The 25281-nt window shown below is 37.5% G+C and overlaps 1 non-coding gene across 1 annotated transcript; it reads right to left on the minus strand.

Annotated features, from left to right (window-relative positions):
- Positions 1-11492: 11492 nt before the first annotated feature.
- Positions 11493-11600, minus strand: LOC118758721 (U6 spliceosomal RNA). The gene has a single exon (XR_004995805.2). It is a non-coding gene; the product is annotated as a U6 spliceosomal RNA (small nuclear RNA).
- Positions 11601-25281: the final 13681 nt, after the last annotated feature.

Consider the following 25281-nt stretch of genomic DNA (forward strand, 5'->3'; position numbering starts at 1 on the left):
TTAGCTGTTCTGCTCTATTTTCTTTTTTTAAGTATCTGTTTATTTATTTGAAAGGCACAGTTGCAGAAAGAAGGAGAGACAGAGCAAGACAGAGAAAGACACTGAAAAAGAGAGAGGAGGGTGAGAGACCTTCTGTCCACTGGTCCATTCCCTAATGGCCACAAAGGCCACACAAACATCAGTTGAAAGCCAACAGCCTGGAATTCTAGCTCTCTCATGTGGCTGTATGGGCCCAAATACTTGGGCACTTACCATGCTTTCCTAGGTACATAAGTGGGGAGCTAAATCAGAAGAGGAGACTCTAAGGCTCAAATCAGTACCCACCCTGGGTGATGACAGCACAACCACAGTTAAACCAACTGTATCAAAATAGTCCTATTGAACTTTACTTGTTGCAGAAAAGCATATAAATTTTCTAGAAAATGCATGGTATTTTACAATTTAATGATTTATTTTCAGAATCAATAAGCCTCAGTTTTTTAACCATTGTGAATGGCCCCTGACCTCATTTAGAAAGTATTGAAATGTATAAACTACATAAAGAAGTAAGAATATAAAGATTCTAACAAGCTTGTGCTATTTTTAAAAATATAATAAAGCAATCTTATTTTTCAGAGTTGTAACATCTGTTAGTCAATACTGTTCTATCAGAAAAAATGCTGACATGGGGCATATTTCTGAAGTGGAAGAGACCTTATGAAGCCATGAACAGCTTCTTAAAATATGTTCTTATTCCAGATCTTTCCTCAGTGCTTTATTGTTAATGTTTGTTGTGTTTTCCATCTCATGACTTTCTTCCATCTGCAAGTGTCCCTCCTTTTTTTTTTTTTTTTCTTTTTGGTGTGTTGTATCTGGGAACGTTCTCTGTTACCAATCACACTGGCACGTTGCAGATTCTGTTTGGGGTAATCAGATCACTGCTCAGTGCCTCTGTTTCCCCACTCATGTCACAATAGCACCTCATTAAAATCACTTTATAACAGCCATCAAGTAGCGCTGGTCTGGACCCCAATGAATCATTATGGCTTTACTGTAGTTGAATACACATTTCAACAGAATTAATCCTCTGCTGTATGCTCTGAATACAATTGCATCACACACACACACACACACACACACACACACACACACACACAAATCTGTGAGCGGTCACACCATTTAGTGCATCTCCCTAATCCAATATTTCCTTAATGTTCTACTAACAGCTGGTGTTTTCCACACTGGCCTTGTACTCCTTAATGATAAGGACAATTTCTGTCTCTCATGATATGTTTTCTTTGAAGTGCCTAATATCAACCATGATGCATTATGGAGTTATCTAAATGCTTGTTGAATACGTGAATGAATGAGTGAATGCATTCAGGGGTGCTTAAAATGACTCAAACCCAATCTGTAAATGTGAAACTTGTTTCTTAAGGTTGCCTTCTCTTTTTCCTCCTGAAGATTATATTAATATTCATATCATTCTAAAGCCTGGGTATGAATCCTAAATTACATGGATAGACCTAATTTGAAAACAAAGGGGAAAAATGGAACAGGAAAGCTTTCTTAGGTATGTGCAGCGCTATCCAGAGAAGAAAATAACATTGCTATTACTGCACTTATTAATGTTTGTAGTTATCCTGATTATTCTAATGCAAACCAAATGGCACATAATTTGGGAGAAATTGCTCTGGACGTGCAATCTAAAGAGGCAAGAAATGGAACAGACTTTCTTTATGTGGTGTTTGGGATGTGGTTAAATTATTTTAGGATGCTCAACAGTGTAGTGCAAATTCAAATCCTGTGGGCAAAGCTAAACAAGCAATGCTAGGCAGCTTAGCCACTTAATCTTTTGGTGTTCAGTCTGTTGGGTCTGTGCTGTGAAATGGCTCCTGTGGCTTTCATGTGGAAAATGAGAATGTTCTGTAATGGCTGATGTGGGAATAAAGAAGTAAATACAAAGAGACTCTTACAAGCTCTTAATATTAACTGCACTAAGTAAGTGTAACTAACTGCATTAAGTTATTGATTTATCAGGGCTTGTCCAAATACTATTTCTTAATGTCCATTTTTGGGACAAGGACAAAAAGTATAAGGAAATGAAACGAATCAATTGTTAACTGGGTTACTGATGAAAGGACTGATTATTCTTTCTACTGTTTTAGGACAATGTCCAAGGGGCTGTTCATGATGACTGACAAACTAGCTGAGACTTATTGATTCTGATCAGTTAGTCATTAAATTATCAATAAACGTTTTCTAGAGAGTTTGTATAATTTTGTCAACTAGATAAAATTCAGTAGGGCCATTTGGACTGAAATTTGACATTTCAAGGAGGTGTCTCATTATATTTCACTTTCACGTTTAAGACATTGTTAAGTTCCTTTAACCCTAGTTGATAATGATGAAGGAGAAGCAGAGCCTGCTTTCCATGGCTAAATGAAATCAACTATTAACTGGAAAATAAACAGTAGATTAGTGTTGAGGGATGAAGTTTAGCACAATATATTTAGGATGTGTAAATGATCCTTTGATTTCAGAAACATTTGGGTGAGTTCCAGATCCTATTTGAACTGACAATGAAAGCAACTTTATTTACATAGAGACGTGAGGGGTATTCTTGGGGTGTCCTAACAGGCCGACTCAGAGGAGCTGTAGTATCCACTGTCTCGAGTTGGCAATTAGACTTATGGACCATTAAAAAGGATGCAGACACAGTTTCTCTGAGTTTCTGAGGCTTTTAAACACAAATCCCAATTGCGAGCTTCAATACACTTGAATTCTGATTACCTTTTAAGTCCCTAATTTCCCAGGAATCAGGTTATAGTCAAGAGCTGTTAACAACAAAACTAGAGAGTGGTGTGTATTGTTTGCTATCTATAGAGCGAGCTGAGCTTCAGTATGCTGTGAGTGCAAACAAATTATTTGGTAGATTTCTGAACTGTCCCCTTGCACACACAAACCAACCAACCAAACAAACAACAAAGAACAGAAACCAAAAAAATCTATGGAAAACACACACAGCAGATTTATCCTGCCAACCTTGCTCTCTTTGTAAGGCAAAAAAGTAATGTCTTCTGATTATCACAAGCTACTGATAATAATAAATTATAATGTGGATTTTTAGTGATTTTACTGATGGGATCCCATTACTGCTACAATCCCCTGAGAACAACAGAAATCCTTACTGTATCAGTTTTTTCTATTAATTGTATTAAAAAAATCTCCCATATTGGAGTTTCTTGATTATAGGGAATATGTCTTATAATTTAGCATGTCCTTATTAGAATGTAATAGAGGGTCAATAATAACTTTCTAGTTTATCTAGAATGAACATATATCTGAGTATTTCTTATCAATAACATTGATTATCCTCTTAAAGATTGCAACATAAAATATGAAGTTTTGAGTTTGCATTTTGGGAGGTAGCAGTGATTGAATTTCTGCTGCTGGAAAGAAGCTTATTAAAACACACACATATACTGCACACACACAAAGATCTCTTTCTGGAATATTCTGGAATATTCATATGTCCTTCACAAAATATACCTATTTATTTCCATTAAGTCTTTTTTTAAAGATTTATTTATTTTTTATTACAAAGTCAGATATACAGAGAGGAGAAGAGACAGAGAGGAAGATCTTCCATCATATGTTTCACTCCCCAAGTGAGCCCAACGGCTGGTGCGCGCTGATCCAAAGCTGGGAACCAGGAACCTCTTCTGGGTCTCCCACGCAGGTGCAGGGTCCCAATGCATTGGGCCTTCCTCGACTGCTTTCCCAGGCCACAAGCAGGGAGCTGGATGGGAAGTGGAGCTGCCGGGATTAGAACCAGTGCCCATATGGGATCCCGGGGCGTTCAAGGAGAGGACTTGAGCCACTAGGCCATGCCTCCGGGCCCTATTTCCATTAAGTCTTGATATTTGATGGAAGGCATTTCATCTAGCAATTTGGTTATTCAAAGTCCATTTCTGAGTGCTTGGATTTGAGTTCCAAGATCTCAGTTTCCTACCAATGCAGATGCTTGTTGGCTTCAAGTGATGGCCCAGGTACTTCAATCTCTGTTACATATGTACACTCTGGTACACCTATATTCGGTTTCTGATTACTGACTGTGACCTGACCAAGCCTTAGTAATACAGGCATTGGGGGCAGGAGATGAGGGTTCTCTTGTCTATTTGTCTCTCTCTCTTCATAAATTTCTTCCTTTTTAATAAACAAATATCTTTTTAAAAACCTGACACTTTGTCAGCCTTCATATACTTGAACTTTTATTTCATTTTATTTTATTTTGCTTTATTTTATTTCTGCAGCTTCCATGGCTACGGTGTTTATGTGATTTATAATCAAAAAGTTTTAATGAATTTTAAATTAAACAATGGAACAAAGAAACCTGAACCTATACTAGATGGTTTATATCTGATATCAATCCAGTTACTATTTTTCAAGAGCAGTGAATATTTAAGAATTACATTCACTAATCTTATAATTTTCTCAATAGTAATAATAATGAACAAAGTGAATTTATTTTTTTTTTCTGTACTGGTTGCTTTTCTGTGTCATGCAAGTGTACTGTTACATTTTGCAAACAAAAAGAAATCCTGTTTCCAACTGTCCCCTATTTCATTCCTTTTCTCAATTTCTCTTTCTTTGCTATTTTTAACTCTATACCAGCACTCATATTTGCAAAATTCTTTGCAGAATGACTATATTATAGTATATTCATCCCCGCAATGGAGTGCAACACAACGCATTATGAAAGTTAATACTGAAAAAGCTGCAATGCAGCATATTAAAAAAAAGCAGAGGGAGGGTGGGGGTCCAGAGGTGGAGCCTGGCTCGGACCAGAGAAAGCTCTCCTCCGTGGTCCCGAAGGACGTTTATTGTTCTTCTGTTTCTGCGGACCGCTCAGAGCTTCTGGTTGTCTTTCCGATGACGTTGGTTTCTGCACGGTAATGTTTGGACTTCTTCCATCCCCTGCGGAAGCTCCGGTTGTGGGTGGGTGACCTCAGAGTACTCGGCCTCCGAGGGCATCCAATTCCCTGTGGCCTCCTTGGCAGTTGGGATATAGTCCTTGTTGCTCGTATTAATAGTTTGTGGTGAAGGTCTGGGAGTCTTCATGGTTGGGATCCAAGCTTCCTCCTTACCACCTGCTCCACTCTGGAGTGCCCCCCTGCTCCACGCACATGACCTCCTGATAAGAGGTTGTCAGGATCGCACCCGATTCCCCCCTCATGCATTGGTATAGTAGTTTTACTATTGTTTAGTGCCGCTTTGAGTCTGTTTTCTATGACCATCGGGATCACTCCAAAAACCCCTCATAGTAAACAAACAATCATACAAACTAAAAAAACTCTAAAATAAATAGACAAACAACAAAAAGTAGAGCTTGGAATCTGACAGGCAAGAGCTGGCGTGGATTGGCTCATGCCTCGCTGGGTGGGACACAAAGATTAGTCACTCCTCACCATGGTGTTGAGGATTTTCCTGCACCCCCCCCCCCAAAATGTTCTGCACCTTAATTGTTGACAAATGTCTTGTTAGAGTTACAAGCCAGTCTAGATTATCCTAAAATCTGCCAAGATCAGCAAAATTATACTTCAACATAACAAATGGCTAAATACTAAAATGAAGTAGACACGAGACAGCTGAATGGTACCTTATAGCCATTTTAAGGTATATAGCAGCCAGTCCTGTATATAAACTAAAATTGAAATGTCAATGAGCTAATCATACGCTGTGGTTAAGAACTTGCTTTTTATTTTTAACATACTGGTTACTCAAAACCATGTCAATTCCATAATGTTGCAAATTGCTGTTGATGTTATATTGGGACTCTTAATTGACTGGGATGATATTCTACCAGCTCTAACGTCGGACCAGAAATGGTCTCCCCAAGAAACTGTTCAACCCATCTGGACAATAAGTAGCTGGACTCTATGCTTGGTATACATTTGCAAGGAAAGAGTCTTGATTGAATTTGAACTGTAATACTGCATCAAGGTGGAGGAATCCACCAGGGGGGAGGGGCGTGAGGAGGGGTGGAGGGATTCCCAGAGCCTATGAAATTATCACATAATGCAAAATAATTAATAAAAAAAAGCAGAAGACACACAAGATTGTATACTACATAATTCTAAATACATTGCAAATTACTTTATAAGTCTTATCTTTCTAGTTTTATGATCTTGAGCTACATTGAGTGTGTTATGTTTATTTCCAGACTTTATTTTGTTTTGCTGATGCCTATCAGTGTATATGCCACTATACTTTATTGTAGTAAAGCTTTGGCCTTTGATGCCCTTCACATCAAGTCTTTCCGTGATTCTTATTTTTTAAAACTTCTGAAGCCATTGTTAGCATTTTTTTTTTTTTTTACTTTCAGAGTGCGTGAAAGACAGTTTTACCAACTTAAAACAATGGAAACAGAAAAAAGCTTTAACCAAGTGATCTGGCAGTTAAAATTGTGGCTGAATTTTAGGTTACTTTAAATTAATTAGCTCCTTAAGTACCTAAGCTATGACATACCAGAATATTTTGAAAAATTCATGAAAAAGGGACTTGTTGGTGCAAAGCTTTTGGTGCAAAGTTTTTTGAAATTCATGTACACTATTTTCATGTGTTTCCCATGAACATTTTGAATGCTCTTCCTGCAATAGCTTTCTCCATTTAACTCAGAATTTCTTAAAAGTAAGAAACCTTCCATATTAATCAAAGAATGTATTAGAAATGGGTGATGGCTTTCACTTAATATAGATTTAGCAATGACCTAGGAGAGTTTGTTCAGGCACAGCAGTGACAAAAATGACAGTGGAAATTTGAATGAAGTTGCTTGCATTTTACTTTCCTATTGAAGAAGATTGCAAACAGAACATACTGTCCAGATAGCTCTTCAGTTCATCAGTTGGAGCTGCCTGGAAGAAAAGACAACACTAAAGATTTCTAGTTGGTGACTCCGTCCAGGGCTTTGTGTCTCCTGAACAGGAGCCCAAGCCCTTGAACTTTCTCCATTGTCTTCTCGGGCCCTTAGCAAGCATCTGGATAGGAAGCACACCAGTCGAGACTCAAATCAACGCACTTAACCGCGATGCTGCCTTTACAAGCTGCATCTTAACCAATTGTGCCGTAATACTGGTCTACATTTAAACATTTAGAAGTCCATCTTACTGCCACATACAAAAGATCTTGTGATAAAATTTCTAAAACCTACTTTTCCATGAATAATTTTTCTCCACTTGAGTTCCTAGCATAGTGGATCTCTCCATTGTCTGTGACAAGAAACTATTAAACTTTTCACATTTTGTTTAATTTTCTTATATAACAAATATAGTGATGCATTCCCTTGAAATCCAATAAGCTTTTTGTGCCTGATACAGTCCTTACAGGTTTGGGACAGGTAATTCATAATTCAAGTTTATTCAAGATTGCCAGCATTTTACATGTTTTGGTTAAAGTGTATGTTGGTAAACGTTGACATGAGGATTTTTCTAGCTGCAGAAATTGTGTGACTGCTCATCTTAGTTGATTCTATGGAATGGAGCAGAAGATAAGGGGAATACTATTTCTTAGATGATTGAAAGAATAAATTTGATAATACCTTTAGCTTCTGTGATATCATTTTTAAGCAGTTAGCTTTTATTGAACGAATGTTTATTTCCTCAAAAATCTCTCTTCTTGAAATGTTCATATTTTAACATGTTTTAAAAAGGTAACTATACACATCTGGAAAATCAGTCCATCTGTGGTTGTTCTTTCTGAAATGTCATTCCTTAGGCTGTGTTCTGTCTTTTTAATGTGTTGATCAGTTTCCATCTTTGTTATTGCCTATGTCCTGTGAGTTGCTGCTGTTGTTCCGTTTCATCCATTCTACTCAACTACATGTATCAATTTTGATTGCTTCACTTCGTGAATGAAATATTAAGCAAAGTGCTTTGCTGCCGAGCACTCAGTGGGCAGTGTCTTTCAGTTTTTAAAAAATCATTTGCTTTCTCTGCTTTTAACATTGTTGATAACTTAATTTCTAACTATTGCATGCAAAAACTATTTGAGAAGTATCTAACCTTCATTTTATGTATTTGCTTGTTTGTTTTAATGGCTATTTTCATTGCACCACAGTTATATGATGTAATTCATTATGACAAATATACTTATATGTGAATATTAATAATAGAAATGAGATTAAAGTACATTGGAACTTATGGTATGTGTTACTACTGTGATGTTTTAGTTTTGTAAACTTAAAATTAATAATTAAAAAGACAAATGTTTGATAAATAAATATGAAGCTGTGTAATTCTTTATTATAGAATTTGACTCTTGAATTAGTTTAATGGATTAGCAAAAGTAATCCATGAATCCCTTAAAATAAGCTGTAATGTTTACATTACTTTACGTTACAATTAAAGAGCTTAAAATCACATTTTTTAACCAAAACTTTTATCTTTAAATTACTATCCCTGTTAAACTTGTTTTTATTTGTCTAATCCCATCGTCTTCTCAGCAACCGTGTTAATCATATATTTACTGACTGTGAATTTCAATTAGAAACTGTTCATGGGTTTATGCCTAGACCTTCAGGAGAGTATGTATCAAACGAGACAATCTACTGGATTTGTTCCCTGCCTTTTTATCATTTAAATCATAGAGGGCACAGAGATAAACAAACAAAAAGAAACCCAGAAGTCACAATAATCTAAAACCTTTCAGTTTGTCTGCAACATCTGCATTCAGAGTGCAGACACATAGTTTCATGTTTCAGTTCAGTGAAAGGGAACATCTTGGAGTTTCAGAAATTCCTGTAAGATCTCAACTTTAAAAACAGTCCATTCATGGTGCCCTGCAAACAAAAAGTGAACTAGAACAAAATGTCTGCATTAGACGTCATTCTTTCAGTGGGTCAGCCTGGTCTCAGAACTGCTGGAGCATTAGCATGTACAACTATTGCTTTTCTTTTATTCTCAATTCATTCTGTTTACTAAATAGATCCTATTAATTGAAGATAAAAGCAGTAACAAGAAGATTGTTACAGGACAATGAGGAAAAAAAAATACTTCCCTCTTCTTCAAGGACAATCAGCTATTTTCAGTGACTGGTTCTATGGTTAGGCCATTGATGAGATGGTGGAAATCTAAATTTAGAATATTCACACTGTAGCTCAGTGATGAGACAGTACCTGTCCAACGCAATTTTCCTATCTATGCAACCCAGACAGAGGTTTGCTTTTTTTAGTTCCCATTCTATAGAACAATGGTGAGACTGTTATGAAAAGCTCCTGCTGCTACTTCTGAGGTAGCTGTGTTGTAGTTTAAAAAAAAAAAGTAAGATAACTAGCTTCAGAACTAAAAGGTAGGTTTGAGGTTTAGTTCTGACACTACTATGAGTTTGACATTGAGAAAGTCATTTAACCTTTAGTTTCTTGCTGTGTTATTAGTGATTCGCAAAACTTTTAGAAACAGTGAAACTAAAACTTAGTTAGAATTTCCTTTATTCTAGACTTATTGGTAGAAGTTTCTTAAGCATTGTTATATAGAATCTACATAATAATATATATCAGTGCTCCAGTTTATGGACTTAGAAATTAGTATTTCCAAAAGTTAAGGACAGTGCGGGTTGTCACACAGCTACTCAGATTTCAGATCCAAACTGACTCTAAAAGTGTAATAAATACATCTGATGCATTTTTCTTCTTCTTCCTCTTTTTATTATTAATTATTATTATTATTATTTCAGCAATAAACATCTTTGGATTTTGAAATCTTTGGATTTCAAGATTTCTTCAAATTCTGCACTCTGATGAGAAGATATAGAACATAGATAGCTGAAAATATCCAAGGAAAAGCATGATATAAATCTAAAATATTGGCAATATTATTACTTTACAGCATTCATATACCATGAAAATTATAGTAATAGAAATCAAAGTGAAAGATCATTGCCTATAAGTGGTTTGGACTTGTTAAACTTCTGGTCTGCAAAATGTTTCCTGGACTGTGAAACTCTAACTAGACCGTAATATTTTATTCTGGGTCCCTGGATGTTTACCACAGGGCCTGGAGAATTAGAGTTTGAGTGCTCTCCTGTGTAGACGCTGCTTCTTCTATTGTCTGATATAGATCAGATTGGACCTGAGAGCATCAAATGAGCTATAGTCCCTCTGAGATACTGATGCTAAAACCTTCAGATCAAATTTAAAACGTATGTGCACTTCCTTTGCTAGGGACTTTATAGTAATTGTACTGCTTTGTAGCATTTCTGTGTCAGAAAAAAAAAATAGATACATTGAAAAAATGATGCTGAAAATTACCAGTGTGATAATAGGTAAAAAGGTTGTGTTTTCTTTTTTAAACATTTTATTTAAATATAGCAAAATACTAAAAAATGATTTAGTGTACAGATAAATAAATTTGTGTTCCTCTGATGATACCTATAGCCAGCACTCAGGTTAACAACATAACAGTGCTGGTACCGCAAGAGTTCTCAATAGTATCTACTTATTTTTTTTCCCTATTAAAAAAGTATTTGATCTCAAAAAATAAATATATTAGCATGGTGTACTGTTTACAATAAGCATACAAATCAAATGTGTGACAAAATGGAATAAAAAGCAAAAATGTGTGATTGTGAGGTTCTTACATGTGTGAAGTGCTTTAGCATTGTTTTCAGGCAGACAGAAAAGGGCAGATACATATTGCAAACTGCAGAATGAGCACTAAAAGTCAAAACAACAAAACAAAGGAAACAAAAGTCCATGAGCCTTGAACCTAAAGAATACTGAAATATGTTCAACTAAAATCATAGAAGTCAGGAATGGAGTAATGTAAGGAGAGAACACAAAGGAGACAAATGGAAAATAAATGTTACAAGGACACCTTAAACTCAAGGTCACTGACAACTGTAGTGAAGATAATATGCTAAGTGCTCCAATTGATGGCATTGATTTGCAATGTGGGCAAAAACGATGATTAATTATATTTTTTAAAAAATCTAACTTGGATATGACGATAGATTAATGTAAAGAGTAAGAAAGTGCTGTATCACATAAACATTACCAATGAAAATTTGTAGTGGCTACTTTAGTACCAGTCAAAATTCAAAAATCCAATAAATACAAATATTGTTAGAGGGATATTCTGTAATAAGAAAGTGACTAATTCGTGGAGAAGGAACAGTAACCCTAAGCAACTACATAAGCAATGATATAATTTCAAAATAATGAGGGGAAAACCTATAGAACCAACAGTGAAATTGCCATAAGCATAGCAAGAGATTACAGTCATTTCTTTCTGTAACTTATAGACAGAATAGATGAACCAAAACTCAACAGGAGCAAAGCTCTTTAATATCATCAGCACCTGAATTGGGTTTGACAGCTGAATAATAGTCACATTTTTCAAAAGCCAATTTTTCAACATCGAACATTTGTTGGGATACTGCAAAACTCAATATATACAAAATATCAAATATAACACAGGGTATATACTGTTGTTATGAGAGAATTATAAATTAACAGCAATATTTGGAAATGAAGCAATTCTTGGCATATTGTCCTTTCACAGGGGCCATACTAATCTTTTCTGTATTGTTCCAGCTTCAGTATATAATAGAATAATAGAAATAATCAAAATCAATGAAAGATAAAGCAAAAACCACAAACAGCAGTGCACGTATATACTAAAACATTATATTCATAATAGAAAATCTTTACAGATCCAGATGTGTTCAATAACTTCACTTAAGACAGGAAAAGTAAAAAAAATAGAAAACGTTTTTAGAAAATATAGAAAAAACACTTCAAAATTCATCCCTAAAGCCATTGTTTCTAATATGAAAATTAAAAACATTATAAAAGAAGAGGAGGGGCTGGTGAGGTGGTACAATGGGATGAACTTTTGCCCTGTGGGCCAGCAGCCTGCATGGGCACTGCTTTTACTTCTGGTTGCTCACCTTCTGATCCAACTATTGACTTATGGCCTGGGCAAGCATAAGAGATGGATCAAGTCTTTGGCACCTTACAGCTACATGGGAGAACAGGTTGAAGCTCCTGCCTCCGGGCTCCTGGCTTCTGAAAGGCCCAGTTCCAGTCACTGCAGTAATTTGGCGAGTGAAACTGCTTATGGGAGAACGTTCCTTTCTATATCTCCTTCTCTTTGTGTAAAATTTGTCTTTTTATATAAAACTAATAAACATTATTTTAAAAGGAGTGAAAAAAATCGAAAGAATGTGACAGGAGAGAGAAACCATGTAAGAGATGTGAAGTGTACCTTGGCTCTAGAAATGAGATGAAAAATTCCTTAATAGATGTTATGAAATTGACCCAGAAATATGTGACTAGGATAGAAAGCAAAGATCAAATGAAAATATTCCTCAAAATTCAAAACTGATGAAATACTCAAAATCAACCAGTGTACTTAAGTACAAGGGACTTAGGAAAATCTTAGGTCATTTCAACAGGAGCATTAAAACACTTGATTGAAATCAGTTCCGATTTCAAATAAAAATTTTTATAAACTAGAAATAAAAGTAGATAGTCTTAGCGTCATGAAAGATATAGACAAATAAACCAGTAGACTTTTTTTTTTGCAGAAAAACAATAAGAAATTTTTAGGGAATAAAGGCTGAATGCCTTTAACCACCATCATTTCTACTCAAGAATATGCTGGAAGTCTTCGCTGGTGCAGAAAGGCAAGTTAAAGAAATAATGATAACCAGATAAAAAGGAACATGAATTTATTTTTTTGTAGAAAGCACATTTTCTCATGACAAAAATCCGAAGAATGGATCACAATTTATCAAAGTCCACAAATAAAAACTAAAATGATAGAAAAGTAACAAACACACTAAATGAATTTCTATAATGTCAGAAGACAACCAGAAAGGGAAATTAGAGAATGTTAGTTCATAAAAACATTGGAAGTATGAAGTAAATTAAGCTAAAATGCAAACTAATAAACTACCCAAACATGAGTAAAAACTGCAAATAAAAGCTACAAAAGATAAATTAAAACTACAAATATCTGTGAAAAATTCACAATATTCAGTGTTCAGAGTTGGCCTTGTAGGACAGAAGACTTAGCTTCTGTTTGAGATGTCAGCATCATATGTTGGCTAAATGCATTTTTCAAAATCCATAGGCTGTAATACCTAAGGATAAACTCGAATTGGATAATGACAAAACCACAGTACCATCAACTATAGGAAACATACCAAATCACATTACTATTAATAATAAGAGAAAACTGTATGTTCATTTCTTTAAAATGCACTTGAAAATCAATGGGCTATTCATTTACATTGCAACACAGGTCATTCTCAAGCAATATTATGTTGAACAAGCAAAATCAAATATAAAGGATTGTATTATCCTACTTATATAAAAGTTTAGAGAGGTGAAACAAAATTATAAAGACAGAAGTAAGGTTACTAGTTGCATAGAGTTAGACTGCTGTACATGTGTGGGGGGGCTTATCTATAATTGAGATCTTTAGAACAATGGAAAATGGGGACCAGAACCAGGGTCTAGCATTGCTAATTTTCCACCTGGAGTACCAGCATCCCATACAAACATCAATTCTGGTTCTAGTTGGTCCTCTTCCTATCTAGCCCCTGCTAATCTCTGGGGAAAGGAGCATTGGATAAGTAAGGCCTTGGGCTTTAGCACCCACTGGGAGACTTGGAAGAAGCCTATGGTCCCCACTCTCAGATCAGCCCAGTTCTGGTCATTGGAGCCATTTGTGGAGTATACTTAGGGATGGAAGATCTCACTCCTCTTTTTTTTTCTCCTCTGACTTTCAAGTAAAATAAACAGAATTCAAAGTAACCACACTCATAGTCTGAAGGTTCAAGGTTGACTGAAAAAGAATTAAAAAAAAAAACGTAACGAATAATGTTCCATATTTTGATGGAACATTTTACAGGGATATTAAAAATTCATCAAATTTTATATATTGAGTTCAATTTTGAATGTAAATTATATCAGTAAATTTGATCTGCAAAGTAAACAAATGAAAGAAAATTCATCGAAAGAGCAACAAATTGGGCCCGGCACAATACAGCAGCTAAAATCCTTGCCTTGCACATGCCGTGATCCTGTATGGGCACCAGTTCTAATCCTGGAGGCCACACTTCCCATCCAGCTCCCTGCTTGTGGCCTGGGAAAGCAGTCAAGGATGGCCAAAGACTACCCAAGGCACTAGTGCGGGAGACCAAGAAGAGGCTCCTGGCTTCTGGCTTTGGATCAGCTTAGCTCCGGCTATTGCAGCCACTTAGGGAATGAATCAATGGGAGGAAGATCTTCCTCTCCGTCTCTCCTCTCTGTATATCTGACTTTCCAATAAAAATCAAATAAATCTTTAAAAAGGCAACAAATTAACTGAAGAAATAACAGATCCCTGAAAACCAGACTGATCAATTAATATTCAAGCATGAGACAAAATCACAGACTCATTTCATCGAAATATCTGGTAGAATTCCAAAGTAATAAAACTGTAATAAAGTGTGAGTATAAAGATGTAGTTACTACAAGGAGATGTTTCTCATTGGTTACAAGCCATACTCAATAGAAATAGACATATAATTATAAATTTAAACCAGATAAACCAGAGCAATTTGTAATGATTTTATATTGGAAGCATCAGTACAATCATTCAATCACTTATTCAGCATTTATTAGGAACATACAGATGTGATATGCATGTTCTTTGGCATTAAAAACTTAGTACAGAGTTAAAAAAATGACCTTTAATCGTGCAATTCAATAATGACAAACATGTCTTGCTCAGAGAGGTTGAAAACTAAATAGAAAATCATGCAGGCATTTGTACAGATGATTTTTCACTACATCCACAATATTACTTTTTAAAAAATTCCACCAATAGAAATATGAGACTTCAACAAAAATTTTCAAGGAAAGCATGGTTCCAATTGAATTAAGAATATGTTATTATTCAAAAATACATTAAAGACTTACACTGTTCAGTTAAATTGTTTACATGGTTTCTAGATAAACAGTACAAATTTGATAGTTATGGTTTCATTTCAAGATTTTTTGATTCTTTTGAATAAATATTGGATGAATAAAGCATTTCTGTAATGGTTGCCAAAACATATGAATGAAACTATATGCTGAAACTTCTGGTATATATGTATATATAAATACATATGTGTATATATGCACATAAGTGTGTGAGTATGTACTTCAGAATGTTCATGGAAAAATGCAGCTGAAAGATATGTTTACTTTGTGTCAAGCATTTTTGAAATGTATGAATATCTTATTCAAAATATGTATTTTCCTTGAAATTCTTAGTATGCATATGTGTATGTCCATGTATGTATTTGCACATATGTATAGATATATAAACTTGCAACTAATGATGCTCATATATGATGTAAATTTTAAAAAAAAATATTTATTTTATTGGAAAGTCAGCCTTTACGGAGAGAAGGAGAAACAGAAGATCTGTCTGCTGGTTCACTTCTTAAGTGACCAAAACAGCTGGAGCTGAGCTCATCTGAAGCCAGGAGCCAGGAGCTTCTTCTGGGTCTTGCATGTGGTGCAGGTTCCAAGGCTTTGAGCCATCCGCTACTACCTTCCCAGGCCACAAGCAGGGAACAGGAAGGGAAGTGGAGTGTCTGGGATATGAACTGGCACCCATAGTGAATCCATAGCAGACATGGTGGATGCAAGGTGAGAACTTTAGCCACTAGGCTACTGCGCTGGGCCCATGATGTAAACTTTCCACTTTGGTGTGTATGTTATTTCATCTTGTTATTGATGATAATTTTCTTTTTTTTCCTTAATATTCATTTATTCATTAATTACATTGCATTACATGACACAATTTCATAGGTATTGGGATTCCCCCCCCTTCACCCCAAACCCTTCCCCCATCATGAATTCCTTCACCTTGATGCATAACCACAGCTCAAGTTCCGTTGAGATTCCCTAATTAAAAGTTTACACCATACAGAGTCCAGCATCCCACTTGTCCAGTTCAAGTTCAACGGCCTCTTAGGGAGGCCCTCTCAGGTTTGTAGGCAGAGCCAGCAGAGCGTCACCTCGATCAATTAGAAGCTCCAACATATCATCAGCAACAGTCCAGGTATGATGAGGCTGGTGCAGAGTCCACTGATTGACATAGTCCGTCTTAGGGTTTCCCCTTGTCCAGTTTTCCGCTGCAAGCATAAAGCTGAGGTGGTTGATTCATCTACTCCATTTTCCATCTTTTTTTTTGATTAATGCTTTGATTCCTCCATTTTGTTCAGGGGAATCCCCCTAAAAAAAAATTTTGAGGCATTCCCAGTCCAGGCTCCAACATGTACTACTAGTAAGCACAGTGCCCGCCACCGTCCATCACTCCAATCAGCTGATGGTTTTATGATAATTTTCAAAAAAATGTGAATTTTTCTTCTTTTGCATTTACCAAATGCATTTTTTATTTTTTTAAAAAAAATTTTAATAATCTTACTTAGTTGATTAGGGTACTAAGGGTCAAGGGTTACAGGGTGAAAGTGGATAATACCACTGTTTCCACACTAATATTATCATTTTTCCCTGTATCTGGGGTCAGGGGAGAACCAAAGGGAAAAGCCCCACCCAGCCTCCCACCCACCCTAGATCCCCAATGGGAGGCACGCTCCGAGGGTGCTGCTCAAACAGTTTTGATAGTTTCAACAGTTCTGGATTGCTGCGAATCTTGCAGTTCCAATCACAATGAAATCTATTGAGAATCCACTGGCTGACATAGTCTCTTCATTGTTGGGGTTCTGAGATCAGCATTTCAGTTGAAGGGATCTCCAAAGAAGCTTCATCTGAGATGATCCCAAACCAGATTCTTGCGTGAGTTGGCTAGTACAGGGTCCAACACCGTCCGTTGCACCATTCAGCTTCTGCACATGCTGGTCATTGCTATCGCTGAGTCAGTTCTGCTTCCAGCCCTGTCTTCCTCGTGACCCAATGGGTGTTGTAGTCCAGCTCGATCCTACCCACTTCATACTTGGTCCTCACGCTAACCAGTGGGACCTGAAGACTAGTTGGGGCAACTCCCCATAACCCCCACCACGCCTGACCCCTACCCTGGTTCCCATAATTGCCAGTATGTACCACAGGCTTGTCCAGCCTGTCCCACATCCCATTTAGCTCTCACACATGTCAATGGGCATTGAAGCCTAGTTCAACCCAACCAACCCTATTATCCAGCCCATACATATGCTAGAGGGTGCCTTTCTGTCTAGCCATGCTTGCCCCTGTCCTGGTTTTCATGCTGTCCAGTGAGAGTGGTAACCCAAGAGGGAGGTGCCCACTATCTCCTTACTAGGCCACTCACAACCCCAGATTATGTACTCTCCAGGTAGTTCTGGCATTTGACTTGACAGAATTAGCTCCCAGTGCCAGCCTCTGCCAGCTGATGCTGCAGCTAAGCCTAACCAACCCTCACCCACTCTAATTTTTCCTTGCACCAGTCAGGACAGTCAGCCCACCATGGCCCTTATCTAGCTCACCTGAGGACCACAGGTGTTATAGCCCTGCCTAGTCTGTTCTGCCCCCATCCAAACTCACGTTTTCCAATGGAAGTAGTTGTCCAGCAGGGGAGTCCACATTCCCCTGTTGGCTTTGGCTCCTCCCCTCCCCCCGTTTTCGCATGTACTGTTGGTCGCTGCAACCACATCTGGTACGGTTCATCTCACCTTGGCATTCCTTATTGTGTACTGGTATTTGTCACAACTGAACCTGGCTCGACCCACACTCTGTTCTGGTGCTCACATTCCCCAGCGGGTGATGTGAACAGGTTCAGCCTGGTCTGCCCCCAATCCATGCCATGTGTATGCCAGTGGGATAATTTCCATAGCCTGTTCTCAGCTGTTTCCTATTGTGCTTCTTGCGCTTACCTGCAGGGACTGTGTCCTGCAGAAAAGTTGCCCAGGCTCCTCCATCAGAACCTCTCCCAGTGCCAGATTTCACGCATACCAGTGGGTCCATGAGCCAGTCCTACTCAGTTCACCTCCTGTCCTAGCGGGAACAGTGGCTTTTCCTGACTGGCCTTCAATGCAATCTGGTTCTTACTGTTGGGTGTTTCAACCCAGCCACGGCTCATCCATACCCACATACAGCTCACACATGGTAAAGTAAGGGCTGAGACCTAGCCTAGTCTGTCACACATTTCCCCTGGCCCACCAGAGCACCAGATGGTGTTGGAATCTAGGCCTGGCTTGGTGCTTCCAGTCCCAGTCCACACTTGTGCCAGGGGAGACTACAACTGTATCCTGATTAGAACGCAGCCCCATTCCAGCCCCTGCGCTCTTTGGTGGGAACCTCAACCCAGCTCGGGTGTCCCCTTAACTCCCCAACGGGGCCTATTCCCAGCCTTAGATCATGCGCAGGCCAGTGGTTGCTCTGACTTGGCTTGGCATAGCCCCTCACCTGTCCTGGCCCCTGCCTTAGATGCTGTGGCTTAACATCCCTGGCTCACACAGATCAGTAGGTGCAAGGGACTACATGGCATGACCTGTGCTCTAACCTGATTTCTATTGTTTCTTGTGAGTTAAGGTTTGCTCGGCCCTGCCCATTCTGCCCCCTTCCAGTTGCAGTCCGGCCCACCCCACATCCTGTTTTAGGATGCACATTTGGGTGCTGCTGCCTTGACCTGCCCTGACTGTTGTGGGTTCCTTTACCTGTGAGTGATGGTAGGTGCCATGGTCACACCTAGCTTAGTCCATCGCAACCCCAGCTTGCGAGCTAACCACGGGGATTTGTACTTCCACAGGGTTGGGCCCACACAACCCCATAGAGTCTACCTCCACACCAAGTTCTCTCATGTGTTGGACAGTTCCTTGACCCTGCCAAATGTGACCAGGCCACCACCCAGTTGGGCAATGGTACCTAACCCTGCCAAGGCAGGCCCCCATCCATAGCTTTGGTGTGGGCTGGTGTGTGGCTGTCAGTGATGTTCTATGCTACCAGCCCATCTCTGGATTCCTAATTGGGCTGGTGAATCAGTCTAACCCAAATTATCTTCTGGATGCTTCCCTCCAAACCATCTGGTCTCAGTTCCCACGCATGCCTGAAACTTTCATGACCCTGCCACTGCGAATCATCCAAAATTCACCTCTCACCAACACTAAAACTGGCCTTATTCATGGGTGTCCCCAGGCAACAACTACATATCTTAAAAACCCCAGAGTTCGCCATCAGGTGGCCAGAAGGCAGAACCTGGCATCACTTGGGCTGCCCAAGGTCTAGGACTCGTTCACTGCTTTCTGGCAGTGTCTTTGGCTTGAGTCCCTAGCATTGGGTCCGACCCGGCAGGGGCAACCTCCACAGCCGCCACACTGCAGAGAGTGGCAGTTGCCTCCAACCCCAAGGCCCGAACCAAAAATGTGTTTTTTCACCTGCAGTATTTTATTGATTCCAGTGAAGAATCTGCTAGGCAGTTCTCCTCACCTCTCATTCAACCTCTCTGACACACATACCAATCAAAATACTGCATTTGATATATTTAAATTACCCTAGAAGGATGTGAATGTATGCATGTATGGTGCATATTTCCATTGTCTTTATACAATATTATGTTTGAGGTCCCCCCAAATTACTTTGGTACATACATAGTTAACAGACTAACAAACCACCACCATAGCTCACCTGGTTAGCAAACAATATTTTAGGTACTGATCTTAATTTGCAATTGACTTGAATTTCCTCAGATTTCTTCCAGACATTGATCTCTGGAAGAGTGCGTTTAATAAAAATATGCTGTGGGTTATAAAAATATGAGATAGCAAGAATTTTTTAAGTCGACTATTTAATCCAAATCTTCAATAATATTACTGGTAGGTGAAACAGTTCAGGTTGTGTGGCTGGGAAACCAGGTGTGTATTTCAAAAGACTCATGACAGCATTTATAAGAAAGGCCCTTAGGTAGGAACAAGAAACCCTTTCTTAGGCATTAGCTAAAATCTAAAAATAAAAAAATACTGTCATTTTGAATGACGGGATCATTTCTGATAACATTCCCCCTGAGGCCACTCAGAAGCCACAAATCACATAAGGTGTACATCTCTCTAGTAAACTCCTCATGATATAGCTGAAATGCAAGAGATGAAAAATTACAGCAGTTGCCAGGTGGGAATGTAGAAGGTTAACTATTTATAACTTGTCTTTCTTATCTGAAAGCAATGGAATTTTTTTCCATGTGATTGCTAAGGTGTCCTTCAGGTTTCTAAGCTCAATGTGCCTTAGTTCCTTGGCATTTTCAATATGCTTTATATGGTAAATCAGGTCCTAATTTTTATTTATTGTTATTATTTTTTAATTTTTAATTTTTATTTTTGATGATGTTTACATAGTTGATCAGGGTGGGAAGGATTGAGGGTTAGGGAAAAGTGGATGTAATCACTGGTTCCAAATTATGTATTTTTCCTTCCTGTATCTGGAGAAAGGGAGGAGATAAGGGGTGAAGCCATACTCTGCCTTCCTACCCCCAGTACCTGGGGACCATGAACAGCCACCTAATGTCAACCCAGACACAACTCTAAACTGACAGGACTAGAGATGAAACAAAAATTCCAATTACATAAAAAACTGTCATAGAACTAAAAAGCATAAACACAGAACCCGCTTGGCCTGGCTTGCTAATGCCTCTGAGGTACAAAGGGATCTCCTGAAGCTGCTGCTGTTCAGCTCTCAGGCCTCGATGCAGGGAAAGCCCTAATCACACCACACACCAGAAAATGTTGTAAGGAATTATATCAAAGCATACATGCAACAAAGCATGTATCCAAATTCAGCCGCACAGGAGATGGACAATGCACTGGACACAAGTGAGTACCTGAATTTAGGCCGTGCCTGTTTCTGGCAGTAAATTGTGTTTACTTCATTCTCCATTGCTTTTACAGAGTGTGTTGTAAAGAAGCTAAACAAATCATGGAGAAAAAAAAGGTAGAATACGTGAAATGCTGAAAGAGGGGGTGATTCACAGAAGTACTCCCATAAATGATCTCCATGCTGCAATGACCAGATTGCAAAATAATTAAGTTAATGGTACTTCTAGGAAATATGAACACCACATGAGAAATGATGAAAAAAACACAATTAAGTCATACAAATGGAAAGATGTAGTAAAGATGTAAGAAATGAACTCATTGTTGGAGGGCTGTAATAGTGGACTAGACCTCACAGATATAAACCAATGAGATAGAAGATAGGTTAAGAGAAGGAATTTGCACTGAAACAAAAAGAGTGATAATTACAACAACAGCTTCAATAATATTCACTCGTGAAATGCACAGAAAAATATAAAATTGTCTAAATACTTACACCTGGACTCCCACAAGGGAAGGGAGGAAGAATGGATCAGAAGTAATCAAACCTGTACTTATCCGGAACTTATTAAATCTGAATTAAAAATTAAAAAACTATTAGTTTACAAACCCAAGAAAGACTTTCAATATCAACAAAGATACATATGAACAAAATGAAAATTTTAAAGCATAGATAGAACATTAATATTTAAAACCCTCTTGAATAGAAATTCTATGTCTGGTGAAAATATCACTTAAACATTAAGGCTATGGGTAGGCATTGTGTCACAATGGGTTAAGCCTCACTTGGAATGTCTCCATTTTGTATCAAAGTACAAAGATTCAAGTGCTACCTCCACTATTGGTCCAGTTTCTTGATCATTTGAATGCAACAGAGAGGCAACAGATAGATGATGGTCCAAGTATGTAGGTTCCTTGCATCTTGCAGGAGAACCTTATAGTGTTCCAGAATTTTATTTGACCTAGCCAAGGCTGTTGTGGGCATTTGGGGAATAACTGAAGGAAAGAACACTCTTACTGTCATTCCATCTGCTTTTCTGCCTTTCAAATAAAAATAAACATAAACAGTTTATAAAACTATTGAAGTTAAATAAAAAATTAAAACAGAATAAATGCCTGATAAAACTTATTTTACTTAACTGCTGCTTTAAGAAATATTAAAAGTGATTCTTTAGGTGTAAGAAAAATGTTACTATATAAATACTTGAATCTGCAGAAATGAGGAATACCAAAATGTGGATATTTGGTAAAGAGGAGAAACTTTTTAATAGGTCTGGGTGTTTATATATACCCCTTCCCACTACTCACATACAGATGAATAGATGGCCCCTTTGATTCACATCTTTCTGTTTTTGAATGTTAAGCGTTGCCAGTTTACAATTTTCTCACTGTTAGTGTCCTTATGTTTCCCACATACATTCATTCTTGAAATAGCAGAAGTTGTTAGGCACTGACACATAAGGGCCGATCACTCTGAAACTTCATTGAGTCCATCACCATGTTTTGGTGTAACCTGGGTTCAGCTTGTTAATGACTCCAGGCTATGTTGAGACATACCCTGAAGGAGGAGACATCTTTTTGGGTGCTGTAACTCTAACTAAACTCATACTGCCCAGGTGAGCACTCCCTAAATTCCTAACTAAACCATTGGGAGAACCAAGAAATCATCATTCATTTTTGCTTCTAATTTGTTTTCTGAGGCAGAAATGGAATCTTGCTCATGAGTAATAAATATTATTGAGCATAGACTGTGTTAAAATAAAACATAACTCTTTAAATAACCATTAAAACTTTGAAGATATTTTCAAAAAGTATTTGAGGAGATAAATGGAATCCTGAAAAAGTCTTACTAAGTCAAAAGAAGGCAGTGGAAGATTAATAAGAAAAACTGAGAGAGGAGGGAGGAAAAGCAAGCTGGCAGGTTCAAATGCAATAGTACTTTTCATTATTGATACAATCAAAGCAGACAATCCAACACACACTTGGAAGAAGACAATGCATGTTTCGACAAAAGAACACAAGTAAATTCTGTTTAAAGAAATGCATTTGAATGATAAGAAATACGTTATTTAAATGCAGTGATTTAATGAACATCACTGGCCTAAAATGCTTAATGATTAAGTTAAGCATCTGACATACAACGTGAACAACGAAACAATCCAGAAGTACAGAGGCTATAGAGGGAAATCATAAAAGAGATAATGCAGATGTGAGCTCAGAACAGCTTAATATACTATACATCTCTAGGAGAACTATTAAAAGATAGAGGGAAAATAGGTAATATTACAGATTAAAAGTATATAAACTAAGAAAGGGCAGATAATTTTGAAATCAGAAATACTGAGGACAACATTTGAAAATTAATTTCAAAACCTAAATAACAATTTTCTCAAGTATTAAAAATTAGTAAACTTGTTACAGTGCTAAGATACACTTGAGCAGAATGTTAAGCTTGTAACTGCTGTAAAAGGACTATATTACTGTGGTAATAAATATGGGGCAATATGGTGGCAGGGGAAAAAGGGGAGGAAGGGAAGCGAGGGAGGAATCTATACTTAGAAAACTGTATCATGGAAAATAATATTAATAAAGATTATTAAACTTACTTGAGAAAATATAGAAATTTAAAATAGATTAGAAATCATTATGTAATTCAATTACTCATTTATAATCCAGATTCTGAAATAAAATGAATCCAACTGAGTTATATAAACCCACTGTAACAAGGGAGGCAGTTTGATATTGACACACGGAAGAGAAAGAAACCTATGAGACAAAATAGAGGGTTCTAAATCTCTAAATGTGACCCCTAAGAGCAATTTTTAAAGTGATCAGAATAAACAGCTGGGGTTCCAGGGCACGTTGACTGTTATTCACTGAGGAAAGACTAAATGATGTCTCTGGCACCATGGCTGGGAGTCTTCAGCAACGTTGGGCAAACCCTATTTCCTTTTCCTAGAGTTTCTTCATTTACAAAATGAAATGAGAAAGCCCAAGCTGCAATCTTCTTGTATATATTAAATGGAAGCTTTCAGAAGGTCTGGATCCTTAACACATCCAAAAAAAAAAAATATGGTTACTATTTTCCACACATTAGGGAGAACATGCTGAAATTAAGAGACAGTAGACAAAAAGGTGAGAGTCTGTTCAGTTGTACTGGTGTCTTCTCTCATCTGTGCATTATCTTCCTTGTCTTATGCTTTTGACAGTTTCACAGACTAAAACTGATAACTAATCCTGGCGAAGCCTGGATTTGGTTGGTAAAAATGCAGCTAGCTTTCTCTCCCCAGCCTGTCCCGGCTTTCTTGCCTCCTCGTCTTTCTTCTCAGTCTTTCTTCATATTCTCTCTCTCTCTTCTTATTCTCTCTCTCTCTCTCTCTCTCAGTATGCGTGTTTCCCTCCCTTCCTTCTTCTCTTATATAGTATGATTTTCATGAAGAATCTGGAGTAGGAAGTTCTGTTATGAAATCATGCCTTTGACAGGCAACAAGGGAACTCTGAGAAGGCTTACAGTTGTAGTTCAAATGAGGAAGTTGTTTTAGTGCTCAGGTCTATGTGTATTAAAATATTCCCTGTTGAGAGTTGTGGTAATAACTTACAAAGACTATTTTAATTAAATATATTTTGTTTGGAATTTTAACAAATATTTCCTTTGTTTTAAAAACCCCAGGGACAAGTGATTATAAAATAAAAAAGTATTAATTTTATATTATTTAGGATCAATATTAGCAAAATTAAGAGAGGCAAATAAGTTTTCAGGAAAAGACTATGTCCAACAGAAAATTATCTTGTGTAGTAAGATGAAGATCAGATTGTCAGCTTGCTTAAAATGCAGTGCTGGACACTTGTATATGTGGCAGGAAAGCCTGTGTAATGATGCTATATTTCTGAGCTAGTCAGCAATTTCTGAAGCTCTAAGAATGCCAAATGCTTATATGCCACTTTTGTGATAGAGTTATAGAGACCCTGAATTAACCTTATAAAGATATTCCTGCTTTTTTATGACAGCAGTAGATCTGACATCCCGTGGCTTACCATTATCTGTTTTGTGAGTATTTCAACTCTGTGAACTTTTCCTAACAAGCTGAAGCAGGAAGTTTTCAGAATACATTCAAATCATATGCAGTCGTATTTGCTTTTGTGAATGTAGGTATGACATTTCTGCTAGGCAGCTTAATATGCCACAACAAGATTAATGAGCAAACATCTAATAAGTTTATCATGGCTATATTCCTCTTTGGGTTAACAAAATGAAACAGTGTTTTAGTGATGTATTGTTGCAATTTTCTTTTACATTAATTTACCTTCTTATTTTCATTCCTACTCAGTATCTTTAACTCCCACCCATGACATACAGAGTAAAGAGGAAAAAGAAATAAGGAGATTAGCATGCTTTTGTACTTACTGTATCTCAGGAACTATGCCTCTATCCCCTTAGAAGAGCTTGGAATGTATTAAACATTTTCTTCTTATCAATGTAATAAT

Source organism: Ochotona princeps, chromosome 2, assembly GCF_030435755.1.
Source record: "Ochotona princeps isolate mOchPri1 chromosome 2, mOchPri1.hap1, whole genome shotgun sequence".
NCBI lineage: Eukaryota > Metazoa > Chordata > Mammalia > Lagomorpha > Ochotonidae > Ochotona > Ochotona princeps.